At 41.2% G+C, this 19,161-nt stretch overlaps 1 long non-coding RNA gene across 2 annotated transcripts in view; it reads left to right on the top strand.

Annotated features, from left to right (window-relative positions):
- LOC148109602 (uncharacterized) overlaps positions 1–13,755 on the top strand; it is a 244,282-nt gene extending 230,527 nt beyond the window's left edge. For both annotated transcript variants that reach the window (XR_015725581.1, XR_015725580.1), the window contains 2 exons: positions 9,026–9,172; positions 12,479–13,755. This is a non-coding gene — a long non-coding RNA (uncharacterized LOC148109602). The remainder of the gene's footprint in view (positions 1–9,025; positions 9,173–12,478) is intronic.
- The last annotated feature ends 5,406 nt before the right edge of the window (positions 13,756–19,161 follow it).

Below are 19,161 nucleotides of genomic sequence, written 5' to 3'. Positions count from 1 at the left end.
AGGGATCATTTGGGGATTTTGTGAAATTACAAATTCTGATTCTACAGGTTTGCTGTGAGATCCAGCATTTCTATCAAGTATCCAATCTTTGAGTAACAAGGTTCTGATAACTCCTTAAACTGACTAAGAGCTTTTAAAATATATGCATTCCTGGGTCCTACTGTCAGAGATTCTGATTCAGTAAAACTGAAATCAGATAGGTAATTCTGATAATATGCCTTATTTTGGAACTGCCAAAATATATCCCAATTATGAATGTTTTGATTAATCTGGGTCCAGTCTGTCTTTGCAGTCTACCCTTCTATGCCGTTCTTTGTCTATACTACAGCCACATCAGTGTACTTAGATTCTCTGAATATGCTGTCTTTTCATGTGCTGCTTCCTTTACTTTAAAAAAAATTATATTTTCATTCTATTCATCGAAGAATGACTACTTATTCTTAAAGATCCAGCTGTGGTATAACCCCCTCTAGGTAACTTTTTCTGATGCTGTAGCATGGTGGTTCTCAAATGAGGGTGATTTTGTCTCCTTTCCCCCTTAGGGACAGTTATTAATGCCTGAAGACATTTTTGGTTCTCACAGCTTGGAGGGGTTGCTTTTGACATCTAGTGGATAGAGATCAGGGATGATCTTAAACATTCTATAATACATAAGATAGCCCTCACAACAAAGAATTATCTAGCCCCAAATGTCAATAGTATTGAGGTTGAGAAACCCTGCTCTAGGCTGGGTTAGATGTCCCTCTTTTATTTTTCTTTTGATTGTTTCTGTATTATTACTTATCACATTTAATTTTATTTATTTATTGTATATATTTCTGTCCCCCCATTAGCTTGTTATGTCCTTGGATGAGAGATTGCTTCTTTCATCTCTATTTCCTCACAACCAGTAGATTGGTATATATATTTACTCTATAAATATTGAAGAAAATAAATTGATAAATATCTCTTTGAATATATAACTGAACTTACAAATAAACTCAGATGCAGTGTTTTGTACTGTGGGTGGATGGGCTAACCCAAGATCTAGACAGATTCATGGACTCTGGCTGCGGGTGAGATGTTACTCCGGCTTGAAAGACATAATATCAAGTTATCAATCACCAACTGTAGAGATGACCTCCTGAGAAAAAACTCCATTTATCATTTTGTCAATTGGAAGGAATACAATTGACTGGAATCAGCTGGCTTTGACCTCTCCAAAAGGCTGTGACCTATTTAATCAGTTTGGAATGCATCCATAACTTTGAAGGTAGATCAGGAAGGATGGCAAGCATAGACAGAATCAGCTAAGACCAGCAATCTCCCCATTTAAGTGTTTGATACAAGAGACACAATAATTAAAAAAGAAAAAGGTATGAGTGAGGTCAGGGGTAAAGGTAGGAAGATGGGTCATTCTTTATGATTTTGAAAACTGACAAACTGTGTTTAGTTTGGAAAGACCTGAAAAACCTCACATAACTCATCCTGGGCTCCATTTCATCAACAGTGTGGGGAAATAACGAAATCTGCAGTTTCTGCTTTCTATCTGTCATCTAAACCATTCCAGGGACAGTAATCCTGGGTAGTGTCTTTCAGTTGGAGCCATTTCCCTGGAGAGATGGAGTTATTAATAAGACATACATTGAAAACTCATACACTTTATCCTACCTGCTTTTGATTTCCCCTCTTCCTAATGCAATTTCACTAATCTCTTGGAAACTAGACAAACGAGGGAAGTTCTTCACTGCGCATGCTTCCTAAGTGTGCTCCCAAAATTGAAACGCTATACCATGTGCAAAATTCAGATCTAGGAGACTGGAAATAATCTCTCACATTTGTATGTGATTTTCCTTTGGAAGAGCATTATTAAATTTACTTAATTTTATCCTCACCTCACTAAACTGATTCGGTTGCCTTTCCTTATTTTCCAAAATGGCAGTCCCTCCATAATTTTAATTTCAAGCATCTTCTTTCTCCTCATGCCGTTAGTGTTCATTCCCTTTAATTTAATATTTCCTGAAGCCCACTAAGACACAGAATCCCTTGATACTTTATTTTCCTGACACTCTTCCCCTCATGACCTCACTTAATCAGCATTGATTCCAAGGTCCATTACTCATAGCTTTTATCCCCCCTCGTCTTCTCTTCCATTCTTTCCATTTATTCTGTTTGTCTGATGCAACACCCATCCTGGTCAATTCCAGCTCTCTTCTTCTATACATGTATCTGAACAGCCGAAGATATCCAAAGAATTCCCTTTCCCCACTCCCACCCCCCATATGCACACCGTCACATCCATGTTTACCACTCTCCCTTCAAATTTGTGACCATAACCTTGTGACTCTTAACACGGTTTCAAAATCCAACTCAGTTCTAGACCAGGGGTCAGAAAATGTTTTCTACAGAGGGCCAGACAGACAATATTTTAAGCTTTGGGAGCCATACGGTTTCTGTCACACTTTGGCTATCTGATCAGGATAGCAGCCGTAGATAGGACATAAATAAATGGGTGTAGCTGTCTTCCAACAAAAGTATTTACGAAAACAAGCAGAGGGCTGGATTCGGTGCATAAGCTGTAGCTTTGTGGCCCTTCTCCAGACCAATCTTCTGCTGTCCTGGGTGACTATTTGATATATTCTTTCTTTCCTCAACCCTTCTACACTTACTCCCCACCCCATGCCAAGCCTTTGCTAATTACCTTTGCTCTCTGTTTTATTGAAATATCAAAAGAAATCAGAAAGGAAAATCACATCTGTCCTCTCTGGGTGTGAGCCCATGTTACCCTGCATTTCCTCCTATCACTATGGATGAAATATCCATGTTTCCCTTTGACGTCAACGACGTCCCTTGTGCGCAGGATCCCGAACCCTCTTCTTTACTTCAGGGAAAGTTGCAGCAATCCTTTCGTCTCTTTCCTGTACTATTAATTTTTCTCTCTTTGATGAATTGTTCATATAAGCATATAAATATGCTGTAATGTGCCATCTAATAAAGAAAGAAGAAGAAGAAAGCACTCCTTGACCTCATATTCCTCTTTAGCCAAAGGTCTCCCCTTACAGCAAACCTCAGTGAATTATTTATACTCATTATCTTCCCTCCCTCTCCTCTGTTCTTTCTTGAACCCACTCCCATCAGATTCTATCCTCGTCATTCCATTACAGCAACTCAATACAGTTGACCTGCCCTAGTTACCTTTTCATTGTCAACTCCTGTATCTATTATTAGTCTATATATCAGCAACATTTAAGAAAATTGATAATTGCATCCTCTTTGCCATATCACCTTCATGTGGCTCCTGGCATCACTCTTTCTTGTTGCATCCTCTATCTTTGGGTGCTTCTTCTCTCTGGCTCATGATTTCATGGTCTGCAGGTTAAATGTCACCTTTTCAGAGACTTTCCCTGATCACCCTAGATAAAAAGTGACCCCACCACAGTGTTCCCTGTCCCCCTTAACCTGCTTTACTTTCCCCTAGCACTTACCACCATAAAACTCATCACATATTTACATATGTTTGTGTTTATTGCCTTTGCCTCCCTCCACTAGAAAATTTCTACCCTTTGACCTACATCTCCCCATTTTCCTTTCCACCAGTCCTGGCAACCACCATTCTGTTTCTTTCTATACTGTTTCTACGAAATTGGCTTAAAAAAAAAATTTTTTTTTTTTTTTTCGATTCCACATGTAAGTGATGCCAGGCATTTTTTTGTCTCTGTCTAGCTTATTTCACTTAGCATAAAGCCCTCCACATTCATGCATGTTTTTGCAAATGGCCAGATTTCTTTCTTTCTTTTTTTTTTGTGGCTGAACAGTATTCCAATATGTGTATGTGTGTGTGTGTGTATCACCAAATAGACATTTTTCCGAAGAAGACATACAAATGGCTAGGTATATGAAAAGGTGCTTAACTAATCATCACTAATCATCAGGGAAATACAAATCAAAACCACAATAAGATATTACCTCACACCTGTTAGGATAGCTATTATAAATACAAATGTTGGCAAGGATGTAGAGGAAAGGGAATCCATGTGAACTGTTAGTGGGAGTATAAATTGGTAGAGCCATTATGGAAAACAATATGGCAGTTCTTCAAAAAATTAAAAATAAAACTATGGTATGATCCAGCAATCCCACTTCTGCATATGCATTCAAAGGAAATAAGATCAGTATCTCGAAGATATCTGCATACCCATGTTCCTTGAAATATTATTCACAGTAGACGAGATATGGAAACAACATAAACGTCCTTTGATGGATGAATGGGTAGAGAAAATGTGACAACTGCAGCTTTTAAACATGAGAGCATTGATCACCCAGACCCCTGTCCGCTCGAAATGACCCTGGTCACACTCACAAAAATTCTGAATGAAGGAAGGAAAAAATAAGCAAACAGAGTGAATGAAATCCCATACCCATTTTCCCCCATTATAGCTAGCCCGGCCTGCTGGAGGAACAGCAAAACTATGTTAATTCTATAAATAATGACCTTGTTGATCCTTGTGGAGGGCAACTGTAATCCTATCAGATGTCTTCTGCAAACGCATCTCGCTGTCTTGGCCACTGCTGGACTCCACGACTCCCAGCTGATTAGTATTTTCAGACCTCTGAATTGGGAGTCCATGCATCTAGACGTGGGATCTGACTGCAGTGGGTCTGAGGTCAAAGAGTGTAGTACTAGTGTCCGGGAGCCAGGGTATCCTTGAGTGATCCCGGCTCCAGCACCCACTGACTTTCTGCTTCATACTCAGTGACTTAACCTCTATGTGAATCAGTTTGTTCATCTGTAAAATGGGGTTGATAAGGTACCTCAAGGACTGTAAGGAGGATTGAAATAGTAACTATCAGTAAAAAGCTTAGGAGAGCTCCTCGTGCATAGTAAACTAATGAATTATTTGCTAAACAATATCAATTTCTCTTTGCCTCTCCTGAGTCTGACTGTAGCAATGCAGTGAAAATGGCGCTGAGCTTTGTGTTTGGTGATTTTAACCTTCCCTTGGAAAGGGCATAGAAAACAAGTTAGGCTTTGTCTCCCTGGGGCTGGCAGTTTCTTCTGACTGATTTGACCTGTCAATTCAGAAGAGAAAAGGGAAAAAAAAATTACCAAACACCTAGTCAGTTCAGTTAAACATCCATTTGGCTGATTATTTTACATTTAGCTGACTGGCAGTTTGCCTGAAGAGATGAAAATGGCTTGTTTTGGCATCACCTGGTACAGGCCGAGAGCTGACAAATGACTTTTGAATTTAGGGAAGGGGAGTCTGTGATGACTGTCCAAGGTTTCAGCCATGCCCAGGGTCATGACTCCAGGGCACGAAGAGGAAATTATGTCGCTAATTAGATTCCCGTTGGTGGCCAAACGTTACTGCTCCTGGAGGCCTGAATTGGTTTTGCTTTCTGCGTTTTGGCATACTGTCCCAGACCTAGGTTTGCCTGGCTGCTGCACTGATAGATGTGTGGACCCAGGAGACGTGATTGCTGTTCTCTATCAATAACATTGAGAAAGCTTCCCATCTGAACTTTGTCACCTCTATCTTCTGTGATTCTTCTCCCCAGCATACCTTGTAAAGGTTCAGTTAATGTGTTCCGAGTGAAGGCTGAGTGGGGCTGTATAATGAACATGCATTAAATCAGACTAAGGCTCAGAGGTTAGAAAGATCCAATTGAGAGGCATAGGCAGTCCAAAAATAGACTCAGTTTTTTAGGGTAACTATATACAGTTGGCCTTTGAACAACATGGGCTTGAACTCATGTTCAAGTGTGTCCATTTATAGGCAGATTTTTTTTTCAATAAATACAATATTGTAAATAAATTTTCTCTTTCTTAAGATTTTCTTAACAATATTTTCTTTTCTCTAGGTTACTTTATTACAAGAATACAGTATATAATATAACATACAAAATATGTGTTCATCAACTGCATGTGTTACCAGTAAGTCTTCTGGTCAACAGTAGGCTATTACTAGTCAAGTTTTTGGAGAGTTAGTAGTTACACGTGGATTTTCAATGGGGCGTCGCTGCCTCCAACACCCATATTGTTCAAGGGTCAACTGTATTTAAGAAGGTCAGGGTTGTTCCTTTTTAGAGCTCTTCTTGGATAGAATCCAGTGACAATTACCAACAACTAGGGCCACCTGATGGGGATATTTGGCAATTTCCAGCTGAAAAATGCTGAACAGGCCAGGTAGGAACCGCCCTACCCCCCCCACCATCATACCCACCCCCTCTTAAAGGACATACTGAAGTGTGTGCATTTTATGTGTGTGTGTGTGTTTAAAGATTTTATTTATTTATTTGACAGAAAGAGAGAGACAGAGAAAGAGACAGAGACAGCACAAGCAAGGGAAGCAGCAGAGGGAGAGGGAGAAGCAGGCTCCCTGCTGATCAGGGAGCCCGATGTGGGACTTGATCCCAGGACCCCGGGATCATGACCTGAGCTGAAGGCAGACGCTTAACCGACTGAGCCACCCAGGCGCCCATGCATTTGTGTGTTTAATGGTTTCTGGCCTCAAATCACTATGATTAGGTGCCATAACGTGTTAATGCTGACCAGTTAATTCTTCTGCTGATGAAATACTCTAAACCTGAGAGGACTTCATCTTCCTCCCCTCTTCCGCCAATATTCAGACCAGTGCACAGTCCCCGCTCCGTGGTGTGGTCACTGTATCCTATGGTGAGGGGTGGAACTCCAGCAGCGGATTGAGTAAGCCTATATGGAAGCCTCCATCTCTTTCCTTTTTCCCCTCATCTCACACCTTTGAGCATGTCCTTCTTGTGTTTCCTTCCTAGTGATGTGTATAGTAACCTTGCTACTCTTAGTGCAGTCCCATGAACAGCAGCCTGGCCATCGCCTGGGAGCCCATCAGGATCTACCCCAAAAGTATGGAGTGAGGATCTTCATTTTCATCAGACCCCCAGATGATTCGAATGCACTTCAGATTTTGAGAAGCACTGTACTAGAACAGTAGTATTTCCAACCGAATTCTTGAGGGGGTTACAGGAGCTGATTTTTAGGTAGTAACTTAGGTATTGTTGTTTCTTAGGAATCCAGCTTTATATAATAATAAATAATATTGCAATGATGTTATTCTCTTAGCAGCTCTTTTCCTCCTATGTGGAGAGTCTAAATTCTAAGTTAGATGTTTTAATACTTCTTTTATACCTGCACCTCTCCCTCTTCAAAAAGGAAATGCTGGCTCAGCAATCTTTGGCAGCCAACAATATCTAACTATAATTTAACAATATTGCTTACTTTCCATTATGTTTTTATGCATACTCTTGCAAATTGAGTTGCTTTTTCTTCAATGGAGTTGGTATACAGTTTAATCTCTAAGCAGATTTATTTCTGTTCAAAATGTGAGTGGGGGGCGGGTGCCTAGGTGGCTTAGTCTGTTAAGCATCTGCCTTCAGCTCAGGTTGTGATCCCGGGGTCCTGGGATCGAGTCCCATGTTGGGCTCCCTGCTCAGCGGGGAGTCTGCTTCTCCCTTTCTCTCTGCCCTTCCTCCCTGCTCACGCTCACTCTTTCTCTCAAATAAATAAATAAAATCTTTAAAAAACTGTGAGTTGGATTCGTATGGAAATTTTAAGTACATACTAGTAACTGTGATGTATGAAGAGGACAAAACTCATGCAGATGATATTTAAACAACTGTAGTTAAGCCAGCATAGATTTCGCGGTCTGAAATTAGAGTACGGCGTATAGCATATGTCCCTGCCTTGCAAGTACTGCGCTCTCAGCCTGGAGTGGTCTGGCTTCTCCTCCCCTTCATCTGCTTTCAGTCTCAACTCAAGTAGCATCTCCTCCAGAAAGCCTTCCCCGAACACCAGCCTGGTTTAGTTAGATGCTCCTCTTGCTCAGTGTTTCCGAAATACCCTGTGAATAATTTTATCTCTGCCTTCTCACGTTGTTCCAGCATTTTCTGCATACGTAATTTTGTGCTTCCAGTGCCTTGCAAAATGCTCGTTGACATAGTGAGCACGGGTTAAATGTTAAATACATGAATAAGAGAGATGGTGCCCTCTCTAATTTTGTCTTTAATTTCCTACTCTTGACCAGTAAGTTTCAGGATGCTCAGAGGACCCTGAAGGAGTACAGGGGCCACCCCCACCACAGGTGTCCTGTATAGTTACCGGAGATACTCCCAGAACAAGGCTTGTCTGAAGTCTGTGGGATGGTTGCCACCTGGGTCCTCCTTGTGCTTCTCCCCTGAAGACCTGGCCCCTGAGTGCAACAAGGCTGTCCTGTCTCTGCACCGCTCTCTTTTGGTTTTTGTGGGTTTTGTTTATATAAATCATATTCTACTTGCAGACCGATCTGTGCAGGCCTTATGAGGACTTTAGGTTTTGAATATGAAATTCCGTAACTGTTATCTATGATAAAGAAATCCTTAGACATGGCCGATTCAGATATTTCACTAGATATTTACTGAAGTTCCAAGAAGGCAGCGGGGGATAGTTTTCGGCTGCCTTCTGAGCAAGGCTTGAGATACAAATTCAGAAGTATTTAAAAGAAAAAAAAATTCCTAAAGTAATATATGTTCATTTGAAGAAGCCTAAGGAAAGGCACAAAGAATAAAATAATAATTGCCATGTTATTGCCCAGAGGTAATTATTGTTACTATTTGGGTACATCTCTGTTAAGTCTCCTTTTTCTGCAGAAGAGTTATGTGTGTTGTATTTTTCTTGAAATCAAAGCATATACAATTTTGACTTTCATTTTTTCATCTATCATTATGTATCTTCAGACTTTGTACCCATGTAATGAAATAATCTTTTCAAACATACTGTTTTTAAAGGTTTTTAAAATTTATTCCTGAGACACAGAGAGAGGGAGAGGGAGAGAGGGAGGCAGAGGCAGAGGGAGCCTGATGCAGGACTTGATCCCAGGACGCCAGGATCAATACCTGAGCCGAAGAAGTGAGGTACTGAGCCACCCAGGCACCCTCAAACATACTTTTTGTTAGCAGTGTAAAATTCTGTCATAAAGCAGGATTTCTAAACGTCAGCATTACTGACACGTGGGGCCTATCTTGCGCCTTGTAGAATGTTCAGCAGCAGCCCTAGAGCCTGCCCACTAGCTCTCTCTGCCCGCCGGATGTGACAGCAGAAGTATCACTGCACATTGCCGAATGTCCCCTGGGGTGCAAAATTGCCCACAGTTGAGAACCACTGCTGACGAGGAACCGTAATGTACGTATCCTTCTTCGGTTTTTGGTAGCATATGTTCAGCCTCAAAGAATATCTGTCTTTTCTCTCCCTCCCTCTCTCTTTCTGTTTTAACTCTCTTGTCTCTTTTGCCTTCATTTCTTTTTTTTAATTTTTTTTTTTTTGTATTTTTTTGAGAAAGAGAGCGTAAGCAGGAGAAGAGGGATAGAGACTAGCAGACTGTCTGCTGAGCAGGGAGCTGGATGCGGGGCTTGATTCCAGGGCCCTGGGATCACTACCCAGACTGAAGGCAGACGCTTAACGGACTGAGCCACCCAGGTGCCCCTGCCTTGTCTCTTTCAGTTGTCCTTGGCCTAGTAATTTCTAAGTGACTGAGTGAAAAGGATGCCCAGGGTTAAGAAGAGTAACTGATGAAGCCGTGTGGGTAGAAGGACTGACCATTTGGGACAGAAAGCTTTGCAGTATGGTGAAGTATAGAGGAAACAGCTCTATTTGAGAATGTCTGACTCAGAAAAAATAGTGCCAGGATACCCATGTACCAACCTTTGTTATAATTCTTTTCCTTCTCCTATTTCCGTCACCCTGATCTGTCACATAATAGTATATGTTCTTTAAGATTCTATTTTTTAATCTGTAAAATAGCAATAATAATAGTGCCTAACGTAAAAATGAGGATTAAATGCATGTTGCAAGGATTAAATGAAAAAAAATACCTGTATTTTATTACAACACCTGGAACAATACCTATCAACGGGCAAACACATAAGCTCTATTTAAGGATGGGAAGGAGGCTAGTACGACTGGAATGTTGTGGATGAAGGGAAGGAAGGAAGAAGCTGTGGCAGTAGATGAGGAAGCCAGGGGCCAGGTCCTAGAGTCTTGTAGGAAGGGACAGTTTGGATTTTAAGTGTAATGAAAAGTAACTGGAAGGTTGGAAGCCGAGATGTGACATGGTCCGATCTGTGCATTAGAATGATCTGCCTTGCGCAGAGGCTGGAGCGTGAGCGCTACAAGTCAGGGCTCGGAGACTAGTTGCAGGCACCCAGGGGGCAGGTGATGGGGCTTGCGCTAGGCTGTTGGCGGGGACGATCCTGAGGAGCATACAGATGCTGACCGTTCCGGAGACACCAGTGATAGCATTTGCTGAGAGATTGCTGAGCTGTGGAAGTAGGGAAAGGCCTGAAGAATGACTCTCAGGCCAAGTTAGTGAGTGAGTAGACAGGGCACCATTGACTGAAATGGAGCAACTGTGAAGAAGCAGGTTTCGGAAAGCTAATCAGTACTTTGGTTTAGGCATGCAAAGTTTGGAATGTTTATTAGATACATACGAAGAGATGTCGAGGAAGTATAGAGTCTGAAGCTCAGAGAGCAGGTGAGAACCTGGGATTCACATTTAGGAAGCATGACTATTTAGATGCTACTTCGTGTCCTGCCACTGAGGATCTCATGAGACTGTCGACAGAGAAGAGATTGCCTGTCCGTGAATTCCTGCACGTTGTGCCACGGAGAAGTGAACACAGTAGGTCTTACTGACGAAGGGGACGTATACCCCTCAAGATAACATCTGAGGATGTGGCAGCCCCTGGGAGGGACACAGGGAGGACAAATTCTGTGTCCAGGACGCCCAACTAAGTCAAAGATTTCTGCCTCAGTCTTGGCAGAAAAACCAAACTGATAGAACCATGCAAGGAGAGGCATTTGAGCGGGAGGGAGCGGGGGTAGGCGATAGGTCACTAAAGGTGACACCTCAGCATTGAATATGTCCCTGATCTTGACAGAACCCCAGCAGGTAGAATGTGCTCTTCAAGTGCCCCTGGCACTTCAAGAATGCGATGTGCCAAGAAGAGCTGATATTCTCCATGTGCTGCACAAGGAATGGGGCAATTAAACCAAACTAAGTTGATCTAAAGAAAATAATGAAATAAGATTTGTTTCATGTGGCCTGAGATTTGCACCTGCTGTACCCTGATTCTGGTCACTGGCGGTGCAAATGCACTTCCAGGGTTTTTTGTATTTTTGTCGTTGTTGTTGTTGTTCATGCTTTTCTCATTCCCAGGAAGTGGGTGTACTTGCCTAGTTACCAGTTTGGGAAGATGATCTTAAAAAAAAGTACTTTCTGCATAGTGATAAGTTAAGGAAGTATCTCTCTCTGCCTGGAGTCGTGAACCTGACACAGTTAACAGTGAATTCTGCTGTACATTTAATCAGAGGCAGTTAATTTGATTTTCTAAAATTAAACACAGCATCAGTTTGTCATTAGACCCCAGAATTACCGCATTTCCGAAGTCACTCTGCATACCCCAAAAGGGCTTTATTGGATATGAGTAATAACAACCTACAAATACATTGATGATAATGAGCATCTAAATGTTCTGTAAGGAAAAAAGAAAAAAAAAAAAAAGCAACCCTGACAGGCATGAATGGTGATTCGTGATGGCCAGAATTTTTAAAATTTATGATCATTACAACATGAAAAAATAATTATGAATAATAAAAATCTGTTACAATAATTAGCTGTAATGAATGCTCGTGGTGAGCTAAATGAACTGGAACAATTTAAGGCAGTAGTGCATAATTTGCATTTTGTGTTATGTCAGATCATTTTATCATTAGAAGGAGAACGAGGGAGAAGAGAGAAAGATAAAGAGTGAGAGGAGACAAAAGGAAAGCTGATGAGTAAAAGGAAGTAAAACTGTCCAGCTTTCTATATTCCTCTTTTCTAAGGGGAAAAAAAAAGTGAAAAATGCTGTGTATTGCATTTTTTCACTTGAGTTTTGTATCAATGCCAACTTGTTCTTGGAGGGTGTTAATGATGAGAGAAAGTAAAAAAATAATCAGTGTAACAGACATTGGAATCCGACACACTTGAGTTTGAACCCTCACCTGCCTTTTTATACAAACATTATGTAACATGGGCAGCTTCCTTACTGACCCAAGTCATAGATGCATTTGTAAAACGGGCTAATAAGTGGTGCCTGGGTGGCTCAGTCAGTTGTGTCTGACCCTTGGTTACAGCTCAGGTCATGATCTCAGGGTCATGATCTCAGGGTCATGAGATCGAGCTCTGCGTCAGGCTCTGCTGGTCCCTCTCCCTCTGCCCCCACCTCTGCTCTCTCTTTCTCAAATAAATAAATAAAATCTTTTTAAAAATGAGCTAATCATAGATACTGCCTGAAGTTATGGTGAAGAGTGACTATGTTGTATTAGCAGCTAACTCTTAGGTGATACTCATTATGCACCTGGCATTCTCCTGGATACCTTCACAAGAACTGAGCCCTTTCGTCCTCCTGACTACTGTAATCATAAGTGCTGTGATGATCTCTTCTGCAGATGAGAAGGCAAGACCTACATGACGGATCATAGGTGGTGGAGCGGGACTCGGGACCCGGGCGGGTACCCAGCAGCTGGGCTGCAGCATCCGTACCTTCCCCCCCGCCCCCCACCGCTCTCCATGGCCTCCGCCAGCCAGCATCAGCACTGGGCCTTGCGACATGGCTTCATAAAGGTCAGATAGCACTATTTTTCATATCACCTTTGTGTGTGCAGGAGAGAAGTGCGTGTTTGCATATGTGAGTGGGCTTTGTTGCAACTAATTCTGTTCTGCAGCCTGAAAGGCATCGCTTGGGGACGGCTTTCAGATTCCTTCAATGCAGCCCCGTCCTGTCCAGTAGGGCCCCCTCCACTGTGAGGTGGCAGGATTACCAAAAAGCAACTTTCTCTGGTGGAGGGTGGTGAGCGGTTCCCAGAGGCAGGTTTTTCCTGATGTGAAGCAGCATTGAGGGGCCACCACTCACCATCCATCATCCTCTCCTTGACTCCGCTGGTTGCGCCTTCCCTGGTCCCTGAATTCAGGACCTCTCTAGGTGAGGCCCAGGATGGTAGTGAGGGCTGGAGGGGGGTCAGTTCTGTGCCCCTGGAGCAGAACGATGGAGACCTAATTTGCCCAAGCCTGCTCTTCTCTGCTTGAGCATTATCTGCAGATGAACTTAAACGTACACTCCCAATCTGTGTCTGCTTGGATAATATCGGAAGAGGTGCTTATTACATCCTTTCAGGGTTTAAATATGAGCATTGAAAACAGAGCCCATTTTTATCGCCCTGTTCTGTGCCTTCATTTTCTGAGATAGTAGGAGCTTTGTCAAATGGGAGTGCCTTGGATTTTCCATGTCAGTGAGAAGACTGGCATGGTTTATACAGAGTTAAAAGTGTCACATTGTCAAGATGCAGATGGCCAGCCCCGCTCCATTGTATTGAGGCAGAAAATAAATGCAAACCCGAGACACAGAATACACAAACATTAAGTGGGATTCCTCATCCTGTACGTTGGCCCCTTTTCCTGGATGTGCACTTTGTTTTCAAAAGAAAAACAGTGACCTGGCACCCCAGCCCCTTGTCTCCTCCTCTCCTGTCCCCACAGCCTAACTCCCATTTCTTGCCCAGGTGCCCTCCTCACCTGCCGTCCCAGCACTTCTGTTTGCTCTTTGGTGGTCTCTCTTGCTGGAGGTTATCAAATGACTGTGCACACAGCTGGAAGTTCCCCCTCTTTTCCCTGCACCGCCCCCAGTCAGTTCCCTCATCTCTTCCTGGAATCCTCCAGGGCAAGGGGGTGGCTTATTTCTCTCTTTCTGCCTTTCAAGGATGTGCCTCCACTTGTCAGACAAATGCCTCCAGGCTGAACAGGGGTCAGCAGGAATTTGCTTTTAAAGAAGAGAAAGAAGACAAGAGGGTGAAAAGTTCTCTTTCAAAAGCATTTCTCCTCTGGGCAACTGCTCCAGCGGAGGTTCCCCAGGCAGAGCCACGGGGCTGAGTTTAAGGCACCATATCGTTTTCTTCTGTGGATATCAAGTCAGAGCGGAAACTTGTCTGGGATTTGGATGGTCTGGCCCACTGAAAGGGCATATTTGTTGCCCAGTGGTTGCTAAAATCTCATCTGTGAAATGTTGTTTTTGTTTGATTATAAACAGAAAGGATTTGATTTCTTTAGCATGCACAAGGGGCCTTACTCACAGTTGAGGTTTGCTTCAGGCAAAACAGAAATGTGGGGGGAAACAGCAAGGGTTGCCAATTATTTCAGGTCTCTAACAAGAATTGTTTTGCTTTCATTTCCTTGTCAATTGCTTTGTTAGAGAGAGAGAGAGGGAGAGAGAGAGGGGGAGAGGGAGGTATTCGCTTAACTGCTTGAGATTTTTAGTCAAGCGATGTGGACATTTATCTTCGCTGAAGCAATGGATTTTAGTGATCTTTCAGGGACCAAAAGAATACTCAAGATTCAACTTCTAGATCTGCCCTTTTCTCAGAGGACTCAGTGAAACCATTTTTTTCCCCGTTTACAAATCGGGGTTTCCTAAAAAAGCAGTATATGGTCAGGTTGTTTGAACTGCCTTTAATCAAAGAGTTCAAAGTCCCCTATTCCAAGGCCTAGGTTTGTTGTTTTTACATTAATTGTGCATGTTTGTCATTTCTGGGTCAAAGTAAATTTTTGTCTAAACCAAATACTTTCATGTAAGACAAGGACAGTTGGACATCAAAATATATATTCCTCCAGGAATGGCTTCAAACTACTTCTTTTGATAACATTCTGCCTGACATGTTCAGTGCACCCATCACATCAAAGCTGATTCTATCTTAAAAAACAAAAAACAAAACCCAAAAAAGCAAAAACAACAAGGAAGAAGCTTTTTAATTTTGTTTTTCTTAGAAAATGCATGTTTCAGTTTTCTCTGCATGTGTATTTTTAAAACCATTGATGCGCTTTCAAAAGAGGATTTTCAGTAACCTTGAGTAGAGCTGTAGAATGCACAATTCTTATTTTGAACACATAGAACCTGACAGTTTTAGGAAAAGTTGTTAGAGGAGGTCACTTTGGGGGCAGTTCGATAAAATGTTTAATGCTGACCTCAGTGTCCATGAACAGAATGAAACCTTCAGATTACCTTCTCTTCTTGGATGGTGATAAGTTGACACAGTGCATAGAGTACCATCTTTTCTATTGTCATTGCCAAAGTCCTGGGCTCTGGCTTTCCGATGTACCTGGAGCCGTCTGTCACACAAGGTCTCCTGTTGCATGAGAGATGGATTGCTGACAGCAGGAGCAAATGACCTTCTTGGAAGGATCCACAAAGCACTGATTAAAATGTTATCATTAAGGGAAACACATTATGGAAGAAAAATGCACAGATTGAAAGCAGGTTTATGGCCCTTGATACTTTGCCTTTAAATGCCTTTAGAAAGTTGATTGGGAAGTGGGATTTTAAGGACTGCTGAAATATTGGCACTGTGATCAAACTAGTGATAATTGCTATGGTAAAATAAAGACACACTTATAAGATTTCATGTACTTATTTGTTTCATAGCAGTTCTTTGAACAGCCAGTAAATGCCAGATGAATAGTGGGGATACTGAGATAAATGCTATAGCTACTACCCTTCTGGAGCAAAAACATCTGGGACGGGCAGACTAGAAATCCTCAACTGTTCCAGTAGACGTGTATGCTCAAAGGATGAGCACCCAAGGAAGAGAGGAGTGATCTGCGGTATTGACGTCATGGAAGAGGACACCACTGAGTTTATTTTACCTATGAATTATCTTTGGGGAGAACAATACATTAGAAATTCGATAAGGTGTTCCAGTGTTAGCCATTGTGCCCAGCAAGCTCAGTTCTTCTTTTTAGCTAAAACTGTCCCAACTAACTTTAGCATGAAATCTGGGAAAGAGGCCTGGGCTCTTTGTGGTGTGCCCTATTTGGACCAGGAATAGTATAGGACCCAAGACCTCTTACTGTTGAAAAGTTTGTCAGCTTGATTTGGGGCCCCCTTCTCTTCCTGCCTCTTTGTTCTCTGCCCACGTTACCTCTTGTGCCTTTAATCACTGGCTGTATCCTGATGACACACAAATTATATCTCCAGCCCACACTTTTCTTCTGAATTCCAGACTGACAGAACCCACTCTCTTGTCTACTTCTCTTCTTCTCTAGAAAGTCTTGGTGAAATCGCTGAAATAAGTCAGAACTCATTTTGATGAGTGTCACGATGGTCCAAATAGATGTAACCAGAAACTCTGTGTTTTTACTTAACTCAATCATGCCTAGGCTCCTACGTAAATCTATGACCAAATTCTGTTGATATTCCTTTTTTTAAACTTCCTTCAAATACGGCCGTTTCCCTTCAAATCTGTCACTAAAAATTTTCCCCAAGCTACATCAAACTTTTGTTGATTCAATTACAAAATAATTTTTTGGTCCCTGTATCAGTCAGAGTTTGCAGGATTCTCCAGGGAAAATGGAGACCTATAGATATCTGTAGATATTCTATATAGATATTCTATATACCTATATCTCTCTATATCCATAGATATTCTATATCTACAGATATCATGTAGATTGGTCTATCTATCTAGCATCTATCTATTTTTCCTACCATGTGGTGAATTGCTTTGAATTTGAAGATCCTAACCACAAAATTTCTTTTTTTTTTCAAAGATTTTATTTATTTATTCGACAGAGATAGAGACAGCCAGCGAGAGAGGGAACACAAACAGGGGGAGTGGGAGAGGAAGAAACAGGCTCATAGCGGAGGAGCCTGATGTGGGGCTCGATCCCATAACACCAGGATCACGCCCTGAGCCGAAGGCAGACGCTTAACCGCTGTGCCACCCAGGCGCCCCCTAACCACAAAATTTCTAAATCAAAGATACTGAATCTGTCTTCTATATGAATAAATAGATGAAAAGACATTATCTTTAAAATTTCAACATAGCTTATTATCTGCCAGTTATTTTTCTCAGTGATTTTAATCTGTTAAACTAATTCACAGAGTCTGCTTTTGAATTGCAATCTAAGGGTTTCTGGATTCCTAAAATGGTAATGTTTTTCACCAGGCTTTGTCTCTGCAGGGAAGCTAGGTTTAAATTATAACTCTGTGCTTTATTTATTTTGATATTGGGTATTGTTAGGGTTCTCCAGATAAACAGAATCAATAAGATCTCTATCTCTATGTGAGTATATATAGATATGTATATTTAGACACGTAGATATATAGAAAGAGATTTATTATGAGGGATTGGCTTGTGTGATTATGGAGGCTGAGAAGTTCCACTATCTGCCAGCTGCAAGCTGGAGGCCAGGGAATATGTTGGCGTAGTACCATTTCAAACCCAAAGACCCAAGAACCAGAAACAACAATGTGTGAAGGTAGGAAAGATGGGTGTCCTAGCTCAAGAAAGAGAAAAAATTCACCGTTTCTTTGCCTTTTTGTTCTATTCAGTCCTTCTGTGGCTTGGATGAGGCCTGCCTACAGTGGTAAGGGTGATCTTTATGCAGTCTACCAATCAAATGCTCATCTCTTTTGGAAACCCTCACACATCCACCAAGAAATAATGTTTTACTGGCTATCTGGGCATCCCTTAGCCCAGTCAAGTTGACACAAAATGTAATCATTGCATTGGGCAAGTCACTTATTCCCATGAGGACCAGTTTTCTTTCAAATGAAATGAGGATTGAGTCATCTACTTCTCAGCATGCTGGGGAGATAGAACTATTTTTTTCCCAGCTCTTTGTGCCAATGGGGAATATTTTAAATCCTTAACACTTTTCACCTGCATTTTTTCAGATCAATGTAATAGTACAGTAAAAGAAGAGAGAGACAAGAGTTCAGGGTATAAGGAAGGTAATGCCTATAATTATTGAGCCCTTTAAGGAGAAGAAAGAGAGAGTAAGATCAGTGGATTTAAGTCATGGTGCTACGTAAGGATTGGTAGAGTTGGAATACTAGAATAAGTTGGAAAGAAAGGAGATGGTGGTCAAAGAGGGGTATGCATGGAATGAAGATGTGGAATAGTCCCCTTAATTGGAATGGGAAGGTTGAGGTGGAGTCATGGAATGAGTTACTGTGGTAGATGAGTTGGCATCAATACAGAAGGAGAGTTATACAGGAATTGAGAGGCCAAGAGGGGGGAAGAATAAGCCACACAAGCATATTGGAATTGTCTAGCACATAAGCAGATCTAATGTGTTAGAGAGAGTAGAAGTAGCCCAGAAGTTAAAGTGGTCAAAAAAATGACCTACATATTTCCACTGAAAGATTATATTATGAAGTCAAAAGTCTTGAACCTTACTTTCTGTGCTGGCAGTTACTAGTTATGTAACCTTGTAAAAATTGTTTTTCTGAGTTTTAGATTTCTCATTTTTACAATGAATAAAAGAAGAACTGTCCTGTATTCCAGAATTTTTTTTGAGATGATTATAAGAAATAATCATATGGAAGCTATCTGGTATGAAGGTCATTTTGCCCTTTATGTCTCATCCTTCATTTTTCAGATCAATGTAAGAGTTACTAATTTCATCTGACCCTGGGGACGCTCATTCTATGGTATAGAAAAATGAGGGGCACCTGTCTTTTTAACTCTCTTAAATGGGAGGCTGGATGACATTTGGAACTGCTTTATTGACTTTCCTATATTCGTTATCTATTTTCAAACACCTCACTCTGATCAATAAACATGGCAGATGGTTTTATTCAATAAATATTTATAGAACATCTGTTGGATGCCAAGAACATATTTACGATATGAGATATTTTATATCCCAGTTTACTTTATGATGAGTTTTTCCATTTTAAAATATTTTTTCCCTTGTGTTCAGGAAAATACTCAAATTTTCTAACAACCTAGATAATTCTTCATTGGCAGAGAAATTCTGTAGTGTCCCAGATTCAACACTATACCCTTTTACCCAACCATAAAACACGGAGTTAATTAACTAAAATGGAAAAAAAGCAAGTGAGCAAATAGACAAACAAAACAAAATTAACTGGAAGATTTGAACCTGCATATATACTTATAACTACTTATAAAAAGACCTCAAGTTGTGTACAACTTATTATGTTAGAGTTGTATATTTTGAGTTAATCTTGCATTTGTAATAATAATTACTAATAGTTTTGAACACTTTTAGAGAGAATACCAAATATGTAATAATCCTGCTCTAATGATATATTGTGGTTCTTTAATTTGTCTGT

Source organism: Ursus americanus, chromosome 8, assembly GCF_024610735.1.
Source record: "Ursus americanus isolate L20-20 chromosome 8, mUrsAme1.1.p, whole genome shotgun sequence".
Taxonomy (NCBI): domain Eukaryota; kingdom Metazoa; phylum Chordata; class Mammalia; order Carnivora; family Ursidae; genus Ursus; species Ursus americanus.
The sequence above is the reverse complement of the archived record's forward strand: the minus strand, read 5'-3'. Positions and strand labels throughout refer to the sequence as shown.